The 20,585-nt window shown below is 48.5% G+C and overlaps 1 protein-coding gene across 3 annotated transcripts in view; it reads right to left on the bottom strand.

Moving 5' to 3' along the window:
* Positions 1 to 20,585, bottom strand: part of disp (RND transporter family member dispatched) — a 326,749-nt gene that overhangs the window by 175,065 nt on the left and 131,099 nt on the right. For all 3 annotated transcript variants that reach the window (XM_089560332.1, XM_089560331.1, XM_089560330.1), the window contains exon 2: positions 2,409 to 2,453. The gene's annotated coding sequence lies outside the window, so the exon portion shown is untranslated. The remainder of the gene's footprint in view (positions 1 to 2,408; positions 2,454 to 20,585) is intronic.

A 20,585-nucleotide genomic window follows, 5' to 3' on the forward strand; every position in this document is an offset into this window, starting at 1 on the left:
AAGGTGAACTAGCACTTTAGTTGAGCTGAGCGGCTGTCGGGTGCAGTTCGCGAAACGTTTTAATCACGTGATTAATTCGGCCTCGTGCGGGCAATTTGTGAATAAAAATATACTTGCACTTTATTATTTATCAATCTAAGCACTATTTACAAAAGTTATATCTCCCAATTGCTATTTCTGCGCAAGTTTTCTCTTTGCTTACGCCGCAGCTGAAGAATCACACTGAGCCAAGACAATCCAGCAGAAGCACATTCGGCTTACTCGCATTACCTATAGTACAATGGTCCCCTTCTAGTGAGTGTACCTATAGAGTTTCTCATGGATAGCTATAGAGAGAAAACTGGCGTTGACGTGTTACATTCAACAAGGTCATGACGGGAAGATGAGGCTTCATATTTGGACTGACTATAGTGCTGGGCCGAAAACGACGATTCAATCACAGCAATACAACTTATCCCGCGGCGAACCTCAGAGGAATGCTTTTGCTAGTTTCCAGGAGCCTAGTACCGAACACTCATACTGGACTTGTTAAATATGTAAAAAAATTCGGAAGGCACTTTAGACTACTCACGTTCTTTGAAAAAGCACTGTATACTTCCTATTATTAGTTTAAAAATTCTTCCTTTCTAATGATACATATACTCATCAGCATACATACATCATCAGCATACAGTCGTAAGGACACGCATATGCTAGGTTCACCATTGTTCGCCAAGAAGCAACGCGGTTATCTGCAATTCTGATGCGCTGGCGGAGTGCAGTGTTACGAAGACACAAGAATGCGTGTCTGCATCTCGGAATAGTATGCGTGTAAGTAAAACATTTTTTAGCTGAGCAGGTTTGATTTTCATGCAATAAAGAAAAAGCGGTTATTGTGGCCTTTGCGTTGCGTGCGCTCCTCACAGCTTGAAAGGCCTGGTTTCAATACCCCGCACTTTCCAAAGAAATTTTGTTTTTCTTCTATACCACGGTGACGTCATCTCGGACTTTTGTGATCACTGCTAGCTGTCACTGCTTACACCTGGTTTCGTTGCCGAAGAGTTAACTGAAGCTTCCGCCTTGAAAGTGGTCATTTCAAAGAGCTTAATCTTCACAAGGCGAAGAGCACTGCGGCTACGGCGGTTAGATGTAGCCACTCTATCGCGGCGAAGCCACGATTCCGCGGCAGCATCCACTTTCCCGGCCAAACACTAGCCGTGACCTCATCTTCCCGGCATGTCCTTGGTGGATGATACACTCTTTAAGAAACTCGCATAGACGGCGGCGCCACTTTTTTCCTCTAGGCAATTTTTAGAAACTCTATGGCTTGGCCGCAGCCTTCCTGAAGCCGCTTCGGGTGTCTGCATGTTTGTATTCATACGATTACTGGAAGTTGTAGGTGTGGACTTTTACTAGTCAGGACAGAAACATTTGAGGGATTTGAGAATATACGGCAGCGGGGCAATTCCACCGACTCATCCGATGCGACGAGTCTGCTGACCGCCATCTTGTCAGTTGGCCCGTTCAACCGGAACACCCGACCTCAGTTGAACTGAACTGCCTTTGAGACCTCAACGGTAGCTGGCTCTGCTGTGTAACTTCACTAACTGCAGCACACTTACTGGTGGTCAAATGAAGTGCCGCTCAAAACACTCGTGTAATACGGGTATATGTGCCAGTTGGGCCGACTGGCCGATGACCATACTAACATCCCCAGTGATCATTAAACAGTGCCTCTTCCTTCACCTCGTTGGCCATGAAGAGAAGGGGAAAGTTTTCGGCTACGACATGATAGGACAACGCCGATACCGTAAACATGTCCGCCGTGCAGATGTCACTCCAGAAGTAGCCCATTTGATTTCCCGAGGCGTGGCGTCATTGAATAATTAGTTAACGTGGTTAATGATCATGAAATTAATTGTGCGGTTACATTCTTACTACGCCACGCCACGGCGCAGCCTCGGCCCGCGTGCAGTGAACTCTCACTAATTTGAGCTTCCTTATATCGAGCTCCGGGTTGATTCGAACCGACACTTCGGCGCCCATAAGGACCACGTGCATTAAAGAGGCTTAATTGTTGCGAGTTCAGCACAGTTCGGAGAAATTTGAGGCTCACTTCGGTTTCGACTTATCCAGGGTCTACTTTACTGAGTTCGAAATAATCGTTTCTTTTCGGACACAAAACAAGCACTAATAGAAAAACACGCACAAAAAAAGATACACGATTAAATGCAGTGATTGCGTAGGGCGCTTCCGAACGTTATATGCCGCATCGAATTCTAAGGTCGCTGGACTCCGAACGACATCGAACTCTAATCTCTGCTAACAGAAGACAATGTCCGTGCAAACCACATCCATTGCGATACGCAGACGTTTTATGAACAATGAAGAAGCATCAAAGCATGCGGTAAGAAACAGTCACTACTCACCGCAGAATCCGCGCTAGCTCCACCACTTGTAAAAGCGATCGGCCGCTGAAAAAGAAAACAGCAATGAAATAATGGTAAGAATGGGTGCGGTATTCGACCAGACACATGCACGGCTGAAATTGTGCCTGAATACAACGTCGCCAGGACGACAATCAAACAGGAACGAAGCGCGCGCGCGCACGCAAAAAGCTCGCACAAACACACCCATACACGCACGCACGCAAAGAATCGACCGTAATGGTTTTCAACCTATACCTACTACCAGAAATCGGGCTCTGAAAAGCAGGAAGCCGGACAGATGGTAAGCGATTTTTCGAATTTATGACCGATAGTTAGCGGTGGTTTAAGACGTCAGAACGCGAACAGACCGAAGTAATTTCCGGCGACATAACCAAATAAAAAAAATGAGAAAAAAAAACACCGAAGAGTTGACACAAAGTCAGAAGGAAGAACACGGTAGCCAAAGGCAAAGAGACGACAAACAGTGCGGCCAAAAGAAGAGCAAATGCGGGACATAGCGGCGGCAGCGAGAGCCGTTTGCAAGCGGAGCACGAGGGTGTAAATGGGAGGAAATCGGGACGCCTCGCGAGTTTGCGCCCGGAGCTGAAAATAGGGACGAGGTCGTTTCGGCAGTCGGGGCGCTGAAGGAAAAGGAATTAGGGCAATCGACTGCGAAGTCTTATAGGGAAGAGAGAGAAAATGTGACAGATAGGAATAAAAAAGAGGGAGAGAAGAAACTTCAAAGCAGTAAGGTAATCCTCTTAAGTGAAAGTCAAAACAAAAGTCGTAAAAATTAAGGGACGGGACTAGCTCAAGAAGACAAAAGGAATAACTGCACGCAGACATTAAGGCGACGCGGATAAGTTTAGGGAAAGGGGAAGAAAAAGGGAGAGGCAGAGCGGAATTGGCAGAATCTACATATAAAACTGCCTGAGCCAGGCCCAGAAGAAAGACCTAACTAGCAAAGACAGCTTGAGGTACACATACAGATGCAAAGAGGAGAAAAAGTGTAGACGAAGTCATTAAGACGGTAGCGTCTAAAAAAAAAAAGAAGAGAACAAAGTCAACAGGAAAGTGGACACAGTTACAATCCCCGAAGCCGTCGACGGGGAATTCCATTTACGGCCGCGTGCGCTGCGCTTCTACTGTTTTCCCTACTGAAATGCAACACCAATAGTTCGTTTTCGAACGATTTACCGTTTTCGGTAAATGCTCGGCGTCAAACTAAGCTCCGCCTATATGCGAGACTGTGGACAGCTTGTATGTCTCATTATAAGGCACGTGCAAAAAGAAAACTGAGCATCGACTCACAGAGCTTGCTTCCAGTCTGCATGGCGAAATGGTCGCACAGTCTGCAGCAAAAGTTTAGGGGATATAGGTGCGCGGAAGAAGAAAAAAATTGGAGGGTACACTGAAGCTCCTAGCCGCCGCTGTGTCTCAGTGGTTATTGCGCTCGGCTGCTGACCCGAAAGACGCGGGTTCGATCCCGGCCGCGGCGGCTAGAATTTCTTTGGAGGAGAAATTCTAGAGGCCCGTGTACTGTGCGATGTCAGTGCACGTTAAAGAACCCCAGGTGGTCGAAACTTCCGGAGCCCTCCACTACGGCGTCCCTCGTAGCCCGAGTTGCTTCGGGATGTTAAACCCCTATAAACCAAACCAAACCAAAAACTACCTCCGTCTGAAGGATATGAAGCGATAGCGATGAGTTGATGCCCATATATACGGAATTGGTGATTCTCAACTTTACATTCATATGTCCCCAGGGAGTCCTCATAAGGATCATGCGCATAAGGTACGTCCGATTTTCGCTCGCACACTAAAATATCAGAAGTCACCGCTGGTTTTGTCAATAAATGAATGGAACTCATTGCCATCCAGCATTGTCGGCCATACAGAACTATCATCTTTTCAAACAGCTTTACTAACATTTCTCAACACGGAAAATGCGTCATAGAGTGCTAGATAATTTACCGTGTTATGGCGACCGTAACTTTTTGGCGGTCCTTTTTGCTTTGCCATTTCTTGTGTGCTGAACAGCTCCGGAGCCTCTTTTGTGTGCCATTGTATTTGTAGTTACTTATTTTGCCCTAATTATTACTCACTTGTTTGAACGTGTTGAATTTTGCTGCTTCAATGTGTTATACTGCACTTAACCAAATGTTACCAAACTCTGCCTCCTGTATATTGACCATCATTTGTTATGAGTTGATTTGTTATGTGTGCTTTCTTTTAACCATTCCCCCCCCCCCCCCCCTATGTAATTCCCTCTTCTGGGTCTTTAGGGTAAATAAATAAATAAATATCACTCCTTGCGCAGCGGTTAAGGGATGCGCCTCTGCCCTGAGATGGCAGGTGCTGCCACCTGTGGGGCTTAATGCGACCGAAGTTGCTCTTACCATGCAGCCTCTCGCGATCAACCATTAGCTACCATTTGCAAGGGTGGTCAGTTTGATCACAATCCAGCGGGTACGTTGTGACCACCCCACAAGGTCACGTGACCTGGACTGCTTTGCAGCAGAGTTGAAATCTGGGTCAGTTGGTACATAGTTATCAAAAAGCCTGCTGACGAGGACATAACATAATTCATGTTCATCGATTTCTACGCATTTCGAGGACGTAGATAAATGTGCATTTACACTTCTCACAAGACAACGCAGCATTAATTTTTTTTTTTAAATATAAACCTAAGTGCTTTTGCTGGAACCTTTTCGTGATACTTTGTATAGTTTTAACTGAGTTTAATACTGAACTGTGCATCAACCGAAAAAGGCACAAAAAAACGGTCCTCATTAGGCCTAAGATTTGGTACATGGCAGCATGTCAACAATAAGCATCCGTCCAAAATCAAAAGCAACGCTAACAGTAGCGCGACAAAGACGTTATTTCCGCCCTGTGGCCGGTCACCCAAAAGGGCGTCCGTGCGGGACACACGACGACAACACATGACGCAGTTAAAGGCGCCACAAACAACAGCGACACAACAACCCGCGTTCCAGTTGTAAATGACCCACAGCCTGAGATATGAGTGGGCCAGAGAGGAAATGAAAACGCGACCAACAACAAGAGTTTCGGACGTCCCTCCCACCGGAGCAGACGAGAGCGGAAGCCGCAAAAGGCGGTTGTCGCGCGGCGCCACCGCCAGAAGTCGCTGTCTCCGCCAACTGCCGGTCCATACATCACGCGACCGCGACGCCCTGCGCGGTGGCGTCCGGAATTAGTAAACGCGACACGGCGGCCGGACGGCGCCAGCGCCCATGGGAGCTGCGTTTTAGCGTTCGGACTCAGCCAAATTTCTGAAAATTTCTTGAGTCCAATTTTCTTTGTATCCTGCCTGTCTGAACACTCACTGATTCATTCATTCATTCATGCTAAACTGGCTAAGCGCTGCCACTGAAATGTCTTACAAAAATTTAGGGGGCACTTTGGCTCTCTAAAGTGTTGCAAGGCGACAGCCTTTCCTGGCGCACTGTTTGGCATTGACTGCGAGACTGTTTGTGCTGTACTAGAGCTTTATTTTCCTACACACTTTGACTACACATTACAACTACACACTTTGACTGCACTACACATTACAACTACACACTTTGACTGCCGACTTTGACTGCTTCTTTACCACGACTCTATCTCTCTCTGCTTCGATGAGTTCGGTTGTATCCATGGCTCTGTTCGCAGTAATGAGGTACTTGTAATGTGGTCACCCACGGACGCCTTACGCCCCTGTCGGAGCGGACGACAACTATTTTAGTTGTTGTCTGCTCCAAAAAAGGAGGCGTCAGGCATCCGTGGGTGGCCTCATTACTGCGAATCAGGGCATTCTGACGTCATAATTATTTCGACCAACCGAAAAGCGTGACACCTCTGCTGACAACGTTCTGCTCACAACCTTCTGTCGACAACGATGAGGCATTAAAGGCTTTCGCCCTAATATAACGAGGCGGTGTGTACGCAGATGCTCTCTTTAAAAATTCTGGCTTTTATCACGAACAAGAACAGTTTATTAATGACAGAGCTTTAGTTGGCTAATTGGGCGTCTTTCAAAAGGGTGCCGTTACAAAACTAGCGATTGGCCGAAACGATCTGACGTTACCAAAGGCGGGAAAATGTTAATGTTAAGCAGTAATAGTACTAGTACTAACAATTACAACAACTACAAAGGAGTAGAACAGAAGTGGATTGGGAGAAGTTAGCGCACTAATCCCATGCAGGTTTAGAGAGTCTGACGCGGTTAAGCATAAAGAAGATGTGCGTTTATTTATGGTTCAACGTACAACAACCATACCACCTTTGATAACACGTCCAAACTTTGAAAGTATTTACTAGCTTTGAAACACGAACAGGGTTTTCAGAGCTGCAAAATGCACTCAAGGGCTAAAGAATGAGACTAGATGTGGCCACCGATAGGAAGTGAAGCAACGCAAACCAACCGAAGAAAAGTACATAAGGAAAACGACAAAACCATACACAAAAGGAAACTACACTTTGTACGCAGAAAGAAAATAAACAGTGCAAGTAGAGGCACTTTAAGGATTGCTTACTTCCCGGAATAATACGACCTCGACGGGTAACTGCACAAACAGGCAGCCCCCTTCTCGAGTTAACAACCAACACTTTTCACCTTTATTCTCTTGTTCGCTTCTAACGCCAGCGGTCTATTCGGGAAGAGGGAATGAAGTTCGAGGGGCAAAGCGCTACCTCGGCTCATAACGGGACGCATTGTTTACACAGAAGACGCCGCGGCAGGGACCGGGAGAAGAGACTCATAAGCGAGCGCCACTTGAAACTAAGGCGCCCTCGGCGGAACACAAAGCGAGACGCGACGCTAAATCACGGCAAAGTACCGAAGACGACGGGACGCGTTGAATGGGGACGCGTCCTCCCCCCTACCGGCGCCCTCGAGATGAAAGGGAGGCAGAAACGCGCTCTTTTTGAGAGGGTCCTCGACGAAGGCACGCCCCTTGAGGGCATAAAAAATTGGCACTGCTCGGTCTATGAGCCATCTCCCCCTCGGGTTTTCTGTGGTCTAGGCTGACGGACTAAACTCTGTCTGACTCTAGTGCTGACCTACGACTATGACTTGAAAAATTGAAAATTGGTTTTTGAGGAAAGGAAATGGAGCAGTATCTGTCTCACATATCACGGTGGACACCCGAACTGCGCCGTAAGGAAAGGGATGAAACAGGGAGTGAAAGAAGTAGAAGAAACGTGCGGTAGTGAAGGGCACCGGAATAATTTCGAACGCCTGGGATCTTTAACGCGCACCGACATCGGACATTTTGCGTTTCGCCTACATTATACTGCGATGCAACAGATGCGCATGCGCGGCCCACGCAACTCGGAAGGAAAGTTCGACGCCGGTAGAGGGAGCGTGTTGTGTCGGTCCGCGCGCACTATAGGCAGTTGTATCTGCGTGTGTTGGCGAAGGGAAATAAGCCACTTGCGCCCCCCGCATCTAGCACACCAGACCTCTCGGCCGCTAGAACCAATCAGCTCTGGCTGATTAATGCGCTAAGCCGCTAAGGTTTGCCTTACTAATTTTCTTATTCTTTTTTTTTGTTGAGTCGCCATATTCTTTCAGAGAAGGGGGGGGGGGGGGGGCTATGCTGTCACCCGGGCCGAAAGGCGCTCTTCGGTCACTGCTCCTGTGGAAAGCTCGAGGTTTGTGACCTCGGGAGCAAGTTTAAGCACTTCCTCGTTCGATCTAACCAAGCTGAGCGGCCATGGTTTTTCGTTGTGTCTGACACTTAGTATCAATGCCCTCACATATTTTGACGGTTGCAGCACCGTCGTCGGTAACAGGGAAGTGTTTGTTATAACTGTAGTCGCTATAAGTGGGCTCGACTGTATAAGGATAACATCACGCAACTAGGAACGTAGTCACAATATCACAGTAATAGGGTAAAGAAATTAAAGCAGTAGAAAACAATAAAAATACCAAGAAACAATAATAACACAAAACCTTTATTTGCGTCACAGCGATAGGGGAGAGAGAGAGGAAATAAAGCTGAAAAAAAAGCATACATGGGAGCACAGAAAGTGATCTACACTTTTAAGCTCTCTGCTTAGACTTATGAAAGGCGAAAGAAAAGCATTTAGTAAAACGACATTTAGTAAAAGCAGTTGTGACTTGTGTGCAGATCTGCCCGCGTAGTGACAGCGCGCAGAAACAGATGAAGAAGCAGACGCGCACATTCCGCTGAGACGGTATCCTTGAAGTCAAAAACGTTGCGCACAGGGACGAGGAAATCAATCAGACAAACGATAAAAACTACAAACGCGAACAACAGACATTTGAAACGCAATCTCCCCCCAGCGAGACAGCCAATGCTCGTAGCGAAACGGTGCCGCTCGGCAGAAGGTCCCACATGATACCATAAGGAGCAATATGGATACATACACGAACAAGAGTGATGACCATAAGGCACAATATGGATACATACACAAACAAGAGTGATGACAAGTGCAATGCAGTAGCGCACAACACGTGCACGTGAAAACTAATCTCTCGAGTCGATTCCTGGGTACATCACAACTGATAAGGACACCTCCTTCTCCTCACCAACCACTTTCCACTAGTCATCTCCTTTTTTCCCCTTTCCGCATCTCATTTCCCTTCGTGAACTGCCCCTGGAGGCGGCGGCACATGAAATATCATCTTCATTACACAGCCTTCACTCCTTTCGTGTAGACTCCGAATCCTTTCCGCGCTCCTCTTTATGTTCTTTTCTTTGCCTCTCCCCTTATTCCGGGGTATTTCGGTAAAACTTCGCACGCGAAAAAAAAGGGGAAAGGGGGACAAGAAAGGGAATAAGAAAGAAAAGATAACAGCAACCTAGGGAGAAAAGTTCCCGGAGAAGTAAACGAAAGAAAATGGGGAGATTGGGGAAGAAAAGTGCGCTCTCCCGCGGCCTCGGTAAATAACTGCGCACAATATCCCCGCGCGCAAGCACGCATTCGTCGTGTCGGTGGGTCGGGGGAAGAAGGGAAATATAGGCAGCAGATCTGTGAAGCGCAAACGAGGCTCAGAAAGGGAAAGGAGAAGGAACACACTCCACTCAAGCACCCTTCTTTTCTTCCCCAGACGGTTCTTTTCTGGGAAGGAAAGCAAGACACACTGGTGCTCCTTTTTTCCCCCTCTTTCCGAGTTTTCAGCGTCGAAGTGTTTACCTTTCTTCCGTCTGTAATGCACGTGTTATGTAGACCACGCGCCGGTGATCTCGAAAGCCGATGTCCACATAGGGCGACGTGGACAGGCTCGTGGCAAATGGGGAATTAGCGGCGAAAAATAAGGGAAGCAAGCTAGTAACGTTAGTAAGAGTATCTGTGCCAAAGGAAGGTCAGAAGCTGTTAGGCACTTAGTTACCCGAAGCCACAGATTCCGAGCATATGTGTACGTCAAAAAGCGGCACACACACACACACACACACACACACACACACACACACACACACACACACACACACACAGGAGGGAGTGAAAGAAGAAAGAGAGAAAGAGGTACCTCTTCCTTCCTTTTGTCTTTCAATCCCACTTTCTTCTCTTCCCTTACGGCGCGGTTCAGGTGTCCACCGAAATGTGTGGGTCAGATAATGCGCCATTTCCTTTCCTCAAAAAACAATTTTAGAAGAGGTGTCTGAATAATTTCGACCACGTGGGGATCTTTAATGTGCACTGACATCGTACATTTCTTTCCAAATGTACATTTCTTTCCTCAAAGCCAATTTTTCCTTTTCAATTTCCTCTGCTATAAGTACCAAGCAACAAGCCGCAATGTTGCTGGACTTAAGACTGCTCAAGCTCAAGACCAGTGATAAACCGCGGAACCCTGCAGACGTTATTTCAGCCGAATAAGCTGTGAACGTGGGGAGCGCCGAAAGAGATCTGTATTTCTGAAATCTAACATGAAGTGGGGAGCCTCGTTTTATCACTGAAGAAAAAAAAAAGAAATCTCGATTCGTAAACCAAAACATACGAACCTCAGCACGACAGTCGTACGCAAACTTGATGAATCCACAGCACTTCAAATAACGCCGCATTGAAGATCGATTTCATCTTCCCAACAGCGGTATTCTCGGGTAAATCGTACATAATGCCGCATTTCCCGGATTCAGAAGATCCCCGGCTTTTTTCTTTGTGTAACTACACAGACAAATACTTTCGAAAGAATGGCACAAGTTTCCAATATTCTGTCCAATTCTTCCCTGAAGACGGAGCGCGCACTTGAAAAACGGGCTTCAAGGTCGGACAAGGCGGTACACACTGAAAAAAACGCTGCTGAAATCTTCCTATAAACTTTTTCTTTTTCTCGTCGAAAACTCTCTTCCGGTGTTCCTGTCCTACGAAGCACTTTCCGCTCCTGCCCCTCCGGACAGAAATTCTAAGGCGCCGTCACTATAGAGCTTTGCCGAGATCCACAAGATTCGTCTACGGTTCCCACAGCCGTCGTCTCTAGGGCATTCTACATGCACCGACATCTTGGAAACGAGAGAACAGCGGTTTTCTCATACCACTATAGAGCTCACCTTTCCTATCTATGTGCTCTAAAGAGTGTGCTAAGCTATCATGTAACACGGAGACGACTCATATTATTAACGCGATAAAATCAGAAGCCTCATCGAAGGAAAAAATGTGTCGTCAATCATAAAATGCGCCTATTGGCTAGAGAAGTGACGTCACTACAGCGGATAATTCTCATTGGCTGGAGAAAAGTCATGTTACCAAACCGGAAGTTACGTCACTTCCGGTTAAGGCATCAGCCGCTTCTAATGCTATCGCCATGGAGGAAGGAAAGAACTCGGGAGAGGCGGTTACGTCGCATTTTTTGAAGCCGCTCCCCTCTGCTCCAGCCCTCCCCCACTTGGCCGCCGTCTCAGCGCGCTTGCGCATGCGCAGTAGACAATGCAGCAGACGGCGCCGCTGCGCCCAGCGGTACCATTGGCTGCGCCTTCGGCCAAAGAATCCCAGCAGTCCTTGCGAAAGCACGTGACTTCCGGCACACTTTCTGGCGTGCAGCTCGGATAACGAGGGCCTCTCCGGAGATTTCCTTCCTTCATGACTATCGCATTGCCAACAGACAAGATAATTAAGTGACCCTGGGAATTTTTCAAGCACACTTATCGACATGTCCTCCCTGTATGAAAAGGCGATCTCGTTTATCACGTCATTCCACGCTCCGAATCTTGATTCGGCAACGTCCCGGCAAACGAAAAGTAGCTTAAAAGTTCTGAACTTCCAGCATTTCGTGGTTTGGTTTATGGAGCTTAACGTCCCAAAGCGACTCAGGCTATGAGAGACGCCGTAGTAAAGGGCTCCGGATAATTTCGACCACTTGGGGTTCTTTAAGGTGCACTGACATCGCACAGTACACGGGCCTCTAGAATTTCGCCTCCATCGAAATTCGACCCCCGCGGACGGGACCGAACCCGCGCCTTTCGGGTCAGCAGCCGAGCGCTAGTTATAGTAATACAGAGTCGAAATGGTGAGAAAATTACATGGACATCGACATGCTTCTAATATCTTCTCCATTTTGTGTCTATATCCTTCCGCATATTTTCCGAATCATTTTTCATAAGGTGTGCATGACATCATGCAAGGAGTACACATGAAGAAATGGGACCTTGATAAAAGGGTGTACGATAAGAAGTGCAGAGAAAAGTAAATATATATATATACACGTGTAGTTCTAGAATTCCGATGCAGACATTTCAAATGACGGTAAAGAAAAAAAAGAAGACCAAGGCCATGAAAACAGTCGGAATATTCTACGTACGACGCCCTACGAAGGTCAAATCACGGTGCCTAATATACACTTGGGACAGTTGCGTGGCTGCTTCTATGTTGAAGCTCTCAATGTGCTATCTCGTCTACATTGGCTGAATTAAACTGCTGCTATTGCCGCCAGCGAGTTATTTTCTGTCTGAGGGCCCGAGCTCTCCCAATGAAGTTTTGAAGTTGAACACAAGCCTGTTTGCCTTTATATCCAGCCCTACTTGCCGTCACTACGACGTGACAGTGCCTTCCTGCACCACTCAAACCCGGAGACTTGCCGTCCTTCACTTCGCAAGCGTTCTACACGATTTAGTGTGATCCGTTGTTGCAAGCTTCTTTGCTCATCGCGGCATGCCTTGTCTTGAAACTGCACCGCTACTGCGAGTTTACAGTTTTCAAAAGTCTTCACATACCAGCTGTCACTGCTGTATCCAGGTTGACGCTCTGTATATTTTCCGAACACATATACGAAGAGGCTCGCACTTTAGGCAGGAGAAATTCCATTTCCAGAAATCTGGAACGCAAGAAATTGATTGCTGCGAGCGAGGCGAGCGGCCAAAACTACAAGCAGCTCCAAATAAAGCCCTGCGCGCGTTTGGAAGGGATGTCTGGTTCTGACTCTACAGGTATGCGTTTCAGATAGTCTCCAAGAACTCGGCACCGAGCTGTTAAAATGACAAAGCGAAAGCTGTCAAGACTAAGTTACATTACATCAAGCTTCCTTTCGCTAGAGCATATTGTCTGTATGGGGTTTATTATTTTCTTTCTCTCAAAGGAGTGAACAAGAGATGAAATAGAGTTTTGCTTTGGGTTTGTTGGTCTTTCGCATGGCAGGGGGAGGCAACCCGAAGAAACGAGGACGAACAGTAAAAGTACAGAGAAGGATGCCTTTATAAAAATGGTCTATCGATAGCATATAGACTTTTTAATGACTTTGGTGCTTTCCTATAGAGATTTTTGTCTACGCACAGTCTATAGACTGCCTATAGACGAAAGTCTACTGAAAGTGTGCGGCCATAAACCTGTAGATTGTCTATAGACTGTCTATACGATTTGTACTGCCTATAGGCTATTCTCAAGGATTTGTCTATAGACAGTTTACAGATTTCATAGACAGAAGTCTATAGACAGTCTATGACTGTCTAAGTGTATGGCCATAAATATATAGGTTGTCTTAGACTGTCTATACGATCTGTATTGCCTATAGGCTATTCTCTAAGATTTGTCTATAGACAGTCTACAGACCTAGTAGACAGAAGTCTATAGACTATAGTCTACAGACTGCCTAAAGTAATTTTCGTAAGGGCATGCAGGGCGATGAAAACTACGGGCAGTGCCTACGCGCACAACTCGCCTACAAAAAAGAGGGGGGAAAGAAAGGCACGCAAGGAATGTTCAACAACGCGGACTCTCGGTTTAGTTGGCACGCTGCGTTCAAATGCGAGTGACACGGCCGACGGCAGCCAGACACGTATAGCGAGGACGTCCAGGAATGTTCTCGACGCGCGTCTCTCAGGGAACCTAAACGAAACACGGCGTGCGAGGTGAACGAAGTTTGAGAAATCAAAGGGAGGACGAAGCAAGCAGACGGTGCTGGTCACGAATCAAGCGCATCTTATTGCGAAAGCAATACTACGCCAGGTGTCGCCTCTTCGCGGCACCGCAGCCTACCCTTCACGGTATGTGGTCGGTCATGTGACTACTGACGTCATACCAAAGCGAGAGATGGGGCCCCAAGTCGGCTCTTCAGCGCGCCGCAGCTAGACTTCGCGGCCGAACGACAGTTGGCGGTCGGTCATGTGACTACTGACGTCATACCAGAGCGAGAGATGGGGCACCAAGTCGGCTCTTCAGCGCGCCGCAGCTAGAGCTTCGCGGCCGGTCGACCACATGCGAACGGCGGCAAGCGATTGACGGCATACAAGTTGCAAGAGCTTGCAGAGGCCTTGCTGCGGTGATGGATGTGTGTTGCAGCGTGTGGTATGACGTCATGCACAGACATCCAGGCGCTATCGGGTGTAGAGAAAAGTAGCGCCTGCTCGCCGGTTCTTCGGTATAGCTATGGAAGACTTCGGACGCGAGTCAAGATTCTTGTGTTACCGTTTAGCCTGATGGAGGCTATGGATATCGAAGTTACACCACTTGCTTTCGCAATTACCTAGGCTAAGCCCCAGCAATTTTTTTTAGCGTTAGCTCTAGTACTCGCATTACTCAAGGTCGCGTTAGTATGAAACACAAGTCCATTCAAGTGGGACACGTGGGTGGTACCATTGGTGCGCAGATTGTGGACCACCTAATTGGCGTAGAATGTTCGGAGTGGCATCAAACGGTTCATCGCGTTACGGAGCACGAAATTACTAGTCCACTCAAAGCGTAGCGCATCAAAGAGATTCGCACCGACGACCAATGGTTCCCGAAACGGTGACTTCTTGAAACTTCAAACGTCCACTACGGCCGAACTGTTTGATGTAGGACATTCGAAGTGGTGTCAAACGATTTGTCTTCTTGCGCTGCATACGGTTGGCATCAAAAATGTAGATACCCGGATATAACGAAAAAAATTGTAAATGATATAGCGAAGGTGGCACTGCAGTGGGCGTAGTCAGACTGATGATGATGACTGCTAATGCTCCATACTCATACGCTGCCTCAGCGTTTCGCTCTTTTTCCTAGAGTTCACAAAGAAAGCGCGGCGCGAGGCGCGCACACTTTATCAATGCAGAAGAAAAGGGAAGCACGGGCTGCAGCCTCAAGTTCAACGGCTAAAGCGCACTGACGATCAAACGTTCCTACCGCGAGTAAACTGATAAATTTAAAAAGGGGAACAAATTGCGAGTGAAGCTTGGAATCGAATTTTAAAAACGCGCGCGAGTTCAAAAACGTACCAATGAGATCGCGGGCAACAAATGACCCCGGCCATGGAACGTCACAGGAAAGGAAAAGTAGAACTAGCAATATTGAGCCATCAGCCCCCCCCCCCCCCCCCAACGATGGAACGCGTCAGCCGCGCTCGGGGCTCAACACTATGGGCATCGCAAAAAAAAAAAAAAGAAAGAAAAAGTAAAGAGCGCTTTCCCGCAGGGTTCGTTTCGCAACCTTCTTGGAACGGCCGGTAGCCTGCGAGGGTCAGAGGTTCGAGAGAACAAAAAGGGAAAAAGGGAAGCAAGGTGTCTTCAGGAATAAAAGCAGGACACGTAGGTGGGGGGGGGGATGAAAAATGGCGGAATCAAAGTTTCTCGACGAAAGGGGACGACGGGAAGGAATGTAGGGAGTGACGATGGACGAGAGATTCCATTCCACCGAGTGTCAAGCCACGGGAAAATAAGGGAAAGACGACGGGGAAAATGGGGAATAAAGTAAAGCGCACCTCCTGGACTCTGTCCCAAAAGAAACCAGAAAATAGGACGAAAAAGAAAAAAAAAGGCGGCGAGACGGAAATTCCATCGCCCTGGGATCCGGGTGTACCGCGAGAATATTTGCGCACGTGTGAGACGAATGAGAGAAGGAGGGGAAACAAATAAAGTAAAAATGAAAATTAAAGTAAAACGTCGAGTGAAGTGGCAGCAGGACACGACCAGCGAATAGTAATTTTAAGGAATAGTGGCGGGGAAAATACGGAGCGTTTTGGGAAGAATTCCGAACTTTAGGGAAAAGGGGAAGAAAACGATGGGCCCTTGGGTACGAGAGCAGTGATCACGGGAGTAACTACAGATGAAAATGACCGCAGAAACACTCAGCCACTGGAGGGAGTGAAAACAGGCGGTGCTAAAGAACGTGTTGAGGGAATAACGTTTTGAAAGCGATTCCCCCCTCCCTCCTTCCCCCTTTTTCAGTCCGTCCGAGGAACGAGGAAAGCCGCGAACTGCTCGAGTAAATGAGAGCACACCGCTGATGTAAGGAAAAGAACTTTGAAAGAAATAAATATCTTGCAATCAAACGAAATGGTCGCTGAACGAGGGGAAGAACAACACTTCTGGAAACTGATACGCTTTTTCCTTTTCCGGTTCTCACGGCCCCTATAAAGCTGGTGTGGCTCGATGTCACCTTTTCCAGCTTTTCGACATTCGACTACGTTATCTTTTCTCTTACTGAACAGTGAGCTGATACACTGAAATTTACTTGGATTCCGACCTCGTTATTTTATTCATCATTCTCACGGCTGGCACCCGGATAAACCGAGCGGGATAATTCAAGCCAGAACAACGTATTAAACTAAGCAGCGTTCTGCAACCGCCTACTGCTAATGTGGGAAGTAGAACAACGTATTAAACTAAGCAGCGTTCTGCAACCGCCTACTGCTAATATGGGAAGTAGAACAATGTATTAAATCAAACTAAGCAGCTTTCTGCATCCGCGTAATGATATGGGAAGTAGAAAGACGTATTAAACTAAGCAGCGTTCTGCAACCACCTACTGCTATGGGAAGTAGAACGACGTATTCAACTGAGCAGCGTCCTGCATCCGCCTACTGCTAATATGGGAAGTAGAACGACGTATTAAATCAAACTAAGCAGCTTTCTGCATCCGCCTAATGATATGGGAAGTAGAACGACGTATTAAACTAAGCAGCGTTCTGCAACCACCTACTGCTATGGGAAGTAGAACGACGTATTCAACCAAGCAGCGTTTCGCAACCGCCTTCTGTGGGGAGGTGGCCGACACCTTCCACATGGTTTGGGCATGCAGAAAAAATCCTTCTCTCCCCCCAATCAACCCTTCCCCTACCCGAGAGGACTGGGAGGCGGCCCTACTCAGCTGCCAGGAACTATCGGCCCAGCAGGCCCTGGTTCGGCGGACTTGTGTAGCGGTCTCGACCAACGGGATCCCGGAATGAGGGACTCCGACTAGTATTGTAAGGGGTGAGACCCACTAGGGGCCTCTCCCCGAGCACCTCTCTGTACATTACTAAATAAATGCTTTTCTCCTCCTCCTCCTCCCTGCTATGCGAAGTGAAAGTTCCGCCAGTTGTACTCGTCGGTTGCCAATATACAGCAGAGAACGCCGCGGTGGCCAGATGGCGTTGGAGTTCGGCTGCTGAATTGAAGTTCGCGGGATCACATTTCGGTTGCGGGAACCGCAAAACGATGGAGGGGAAATGCGGCCGTCACCACCGGAAGGAGACCGACCAGGTGGTCGATATTAATCCGGCACCCTCCAGTATACGATATTAATCCGGCGCCCTCCACTATACGAGTCCGCCGCGGTGGCTCTGTGGTTATGGTGCTCGGCTGCTGACCCAAAAGACGCGGGTTCGATCCCAGCCGCGGCGGTCGAATTTCGATGGAGGCGAAATTCTAGAGGCCCGTGTGCTGTGCGATGTCAGTGCGGGTTAAAGAACCCCAGGTGGTCGAAATTTCCGGAGCCCTTCATTACAGCGCTACACTACACCACAGAAATTTCCGGCGTCCCTCATAGCCTGAGTCGCTTTGGGACGTTAAACTCCATAAACCAAACCAAACAACTTTACCGCGCCCTCCACCACAGCTCAGTGCATCTTCGGAACGCTAAACCCCACACATTTAGCTATCTTCTGATCACAGCTAGTGATATTGAAACTAGACTGAAATTTGTTAATGCGCTAGGATTAGAAGCGTCAGCGCAAGCGGAAATGGCGACCGCCGCCGGTCAGTAACCAGTGGCAGGCGGCAACGTGTCCACCCGGCTAAGAACGAACTTGGTTTAGCACTTATACGAGCTTAGTAGACTACGTCGGATATAACGAACCTTAGTATGCCACCTCGGATATAGCGAACTTTCGAGCCTGGACCTTGGATGTAACGAACTTAGTTTGTTGACTTCCGATATTTCGAACCTAAGCATGTCACCCCGGATATAGCGAACTTTAGTGTTTCGACTTCGGATGTAACGAACTTAGTGCGTTGACTTCGGATATGACCAACCTAAGTGTACACACTTCGGATATAATGAACTTTCGTGAGTCAACCTCGGATATAACGAAGGTTTGGCTGCTAACGTATTCGTACGATCCACCGAGCACTTAATAGTTCATTTATTCAATACATACTAAACTCGATTGAAGCTCCAGGTATATTAACTACAGAGGCGCCTACCAACGACCACGCAAACTGCGTCCGATTTTAGGAGAAGTCTAGCACTTTGCGTGAATGTAAACAGACAGGTATGAAGGTATCGTGTCAGGTATATTATGTGAAGTTTAACGATCCAAAGCAGCACATGGGCTACGAGAGGTACGTATAGTGAAGAGATGGGGATTAATTTCGGCCTCTGGCGTTATATAACGTGCACTGACATCGCACAGCACACAGGCGACTTTTTGCGTTTCCCTTCCATTTAAACACGGCCGCCGCGGCAGGGATTTCCATCCCCTGTGAATGTACTATCGGGGGAAAAAGTGGTATACTCCACGCGGCGGGAGCCGGAGCAACGGAAAACTAGAGTTACTGTATATGCTACCAAAGCTGCCTTTGGTAGCATCTACAGTAACTCTACGGAAAACTGCGTTGCAACGCCATCTACAGGCGGCATCTGGGATCGAGACAGCCATTGCGTGACCTTTACTGTCAGCAAGCATGTCGCTTGGCTCGTTTCCATCTTTCGTGCTTTAGCTCGCCAAAATGCCGCAGTTTTCCGTTGCTCCGGCTCCCACCCCGTGGAACATACCACATTTGTCCCCGCTAGTACGTAGCAAGGGTTTCAGAGGAGTAAGTTCCGTGGCGAAGCACTCAATGGGCTAAGCGCACGCCTATGGCTGGAATACGGTGAACGTAGCAATGCTTCATCATCGTTAGTCAGGTGACGACCATGTGATTGCGGAGCAGCCAAACGTCACCTACTTTTCTGCTAGTATGCAGCCCTTACTGAAGCCGAAAACTACGCAAAACGGCACTGGTACAGCTACTTGTAAAAGAAAGCACTTAACTGTTATACATCTGCGGGCATCGGTCCGCACCCGTCCATCCATGGGCTGAGGCTGCTGCCTGTGAGGTGGTGGTGAAAAACATTTATAATGCAATAAATATTTACAGAGAGGTGATTGGGGTAGGCCCTATTGGCCCTTTCCCCTAACAATACTAGGTGGAGCCCCTATTCCGGGGCCCCATTGGCAAGCAACGCCGCCCGCGTCCGGTGAACCAAGGCCTTTTGGGTCTTTAGGTCCTGACAGCCGAGCAGGGCCGCCTCCCAGTCCTCTCTGGTGGGGTTGGGGTTGGGGGGGATAGATGGGTTTGACTGACACGCCCAAACCATGTGGAAGGTGTCAGCCACCTCCCCACAGAACTGGCACGCGCCATCAAAGGATGGATTGAAATGTTTAAGCACCGCCGGGCACAGTACAGTGTTGGTAAGAATTTTGATGAGGAGGCGCTCGTCAGCGCGATCCAGACCCTTACAAGGGGCCGGGTAGCGCCGGTGCTCCTCCTTGTAGTAATCGGTGATTTGTTTGAATGTAATGGCCAGATTGTCTGATTGGGAGTACCCTTCCAAGGACAGGGAGATAGCCCGGGGAGAGAGTGCGCGGGCGGCCTGATCGGCCTGTTCGTTTCCCTGGAGTCCCTGGTGACCGGGGGCCCAAATCAGGTTGCGTGGAGTTGGATCTTCAGATCGACAGCTATATTCCAGTATGCGCCAGGCAAGCGGGGGAGCCCAGCCCAACTCGTAGTTTCGACAGGCCCCTCGCGAGTCGGTGATGATGTGTTTCGACTTGGGAGTAGTGAGAGCAAGAGCAATGGCAATCTCCTCCGCGTGTGTTGCGCTGTAGGCTTTGAAAGTGAGCCCGTTGACTGTGTTTGTGTTGTGTACGACTGCGGCCGTGTACCACACCCCGTGGTGTGGGCCGGCAACGTCCACGTAATACACATGTTGTTGGTTACCATAGTATCGCGCCAACGCTTCCGCGCGCGCCTGGCGACGACCGCTATGGTCTTCTCTGGACATGTTGCGGGGAAGGGGTCGGACCCGGAGGGCGCGTCTCCAGGGTGCTGGCACTCTCTCCCTTTCCTCAATATGGTAGTCATGTTTGATGTGTAGCCGGTCCAAGAGGCGGCGACCGGACGTGGTCTGTGCAAGACGCGTGTATTGGTTGACTAAGTGGGCCTCTCGAAGCTCCCGAAATGTGTTCACCACGCCTAAGGCCAGAAGTCGCTGGTTGGACGTGGTGACCGGGAGGTCGAGAGCCCGCTTGATGACTTTCCGGTGGATGACCTCCAGTTGGTCATCATCATGTTTGCGCAGGTGCAGGTGCGCGTTTTGGTTTCTTCAAATAAAGTTGGATGTTCTGCGCTTTGTCCTATCTGGCCGCCGCGGTGGCTCAGCGGTTACGGTGCTCGGCTGCTGTCCCGAAAGACGCGGGTTCGATCCCGGCCGCGGCGGCTAGAATTTCTTTGGAGGAGAAATTCTAGAGGCCCGTGTACTGTGCGATGTCAGTGCACGTTA

The sequence above is a fragment of the Amblyomma mixtum genome, chromosome 9 (assembly GCF_055824585.1).
Source record: "Amblyomma mixtum isolate Tamu chromosome 9, ASM5582458v1, whole genome shotgun sequence".
Taxonomy (NCBI): domain Eukaryota; kingdom Metazoa; phylum Arthropoda; class Arachnida; order Ixodida; family Ixodidae; genus Amblyomma; species Amblyomma mixtum.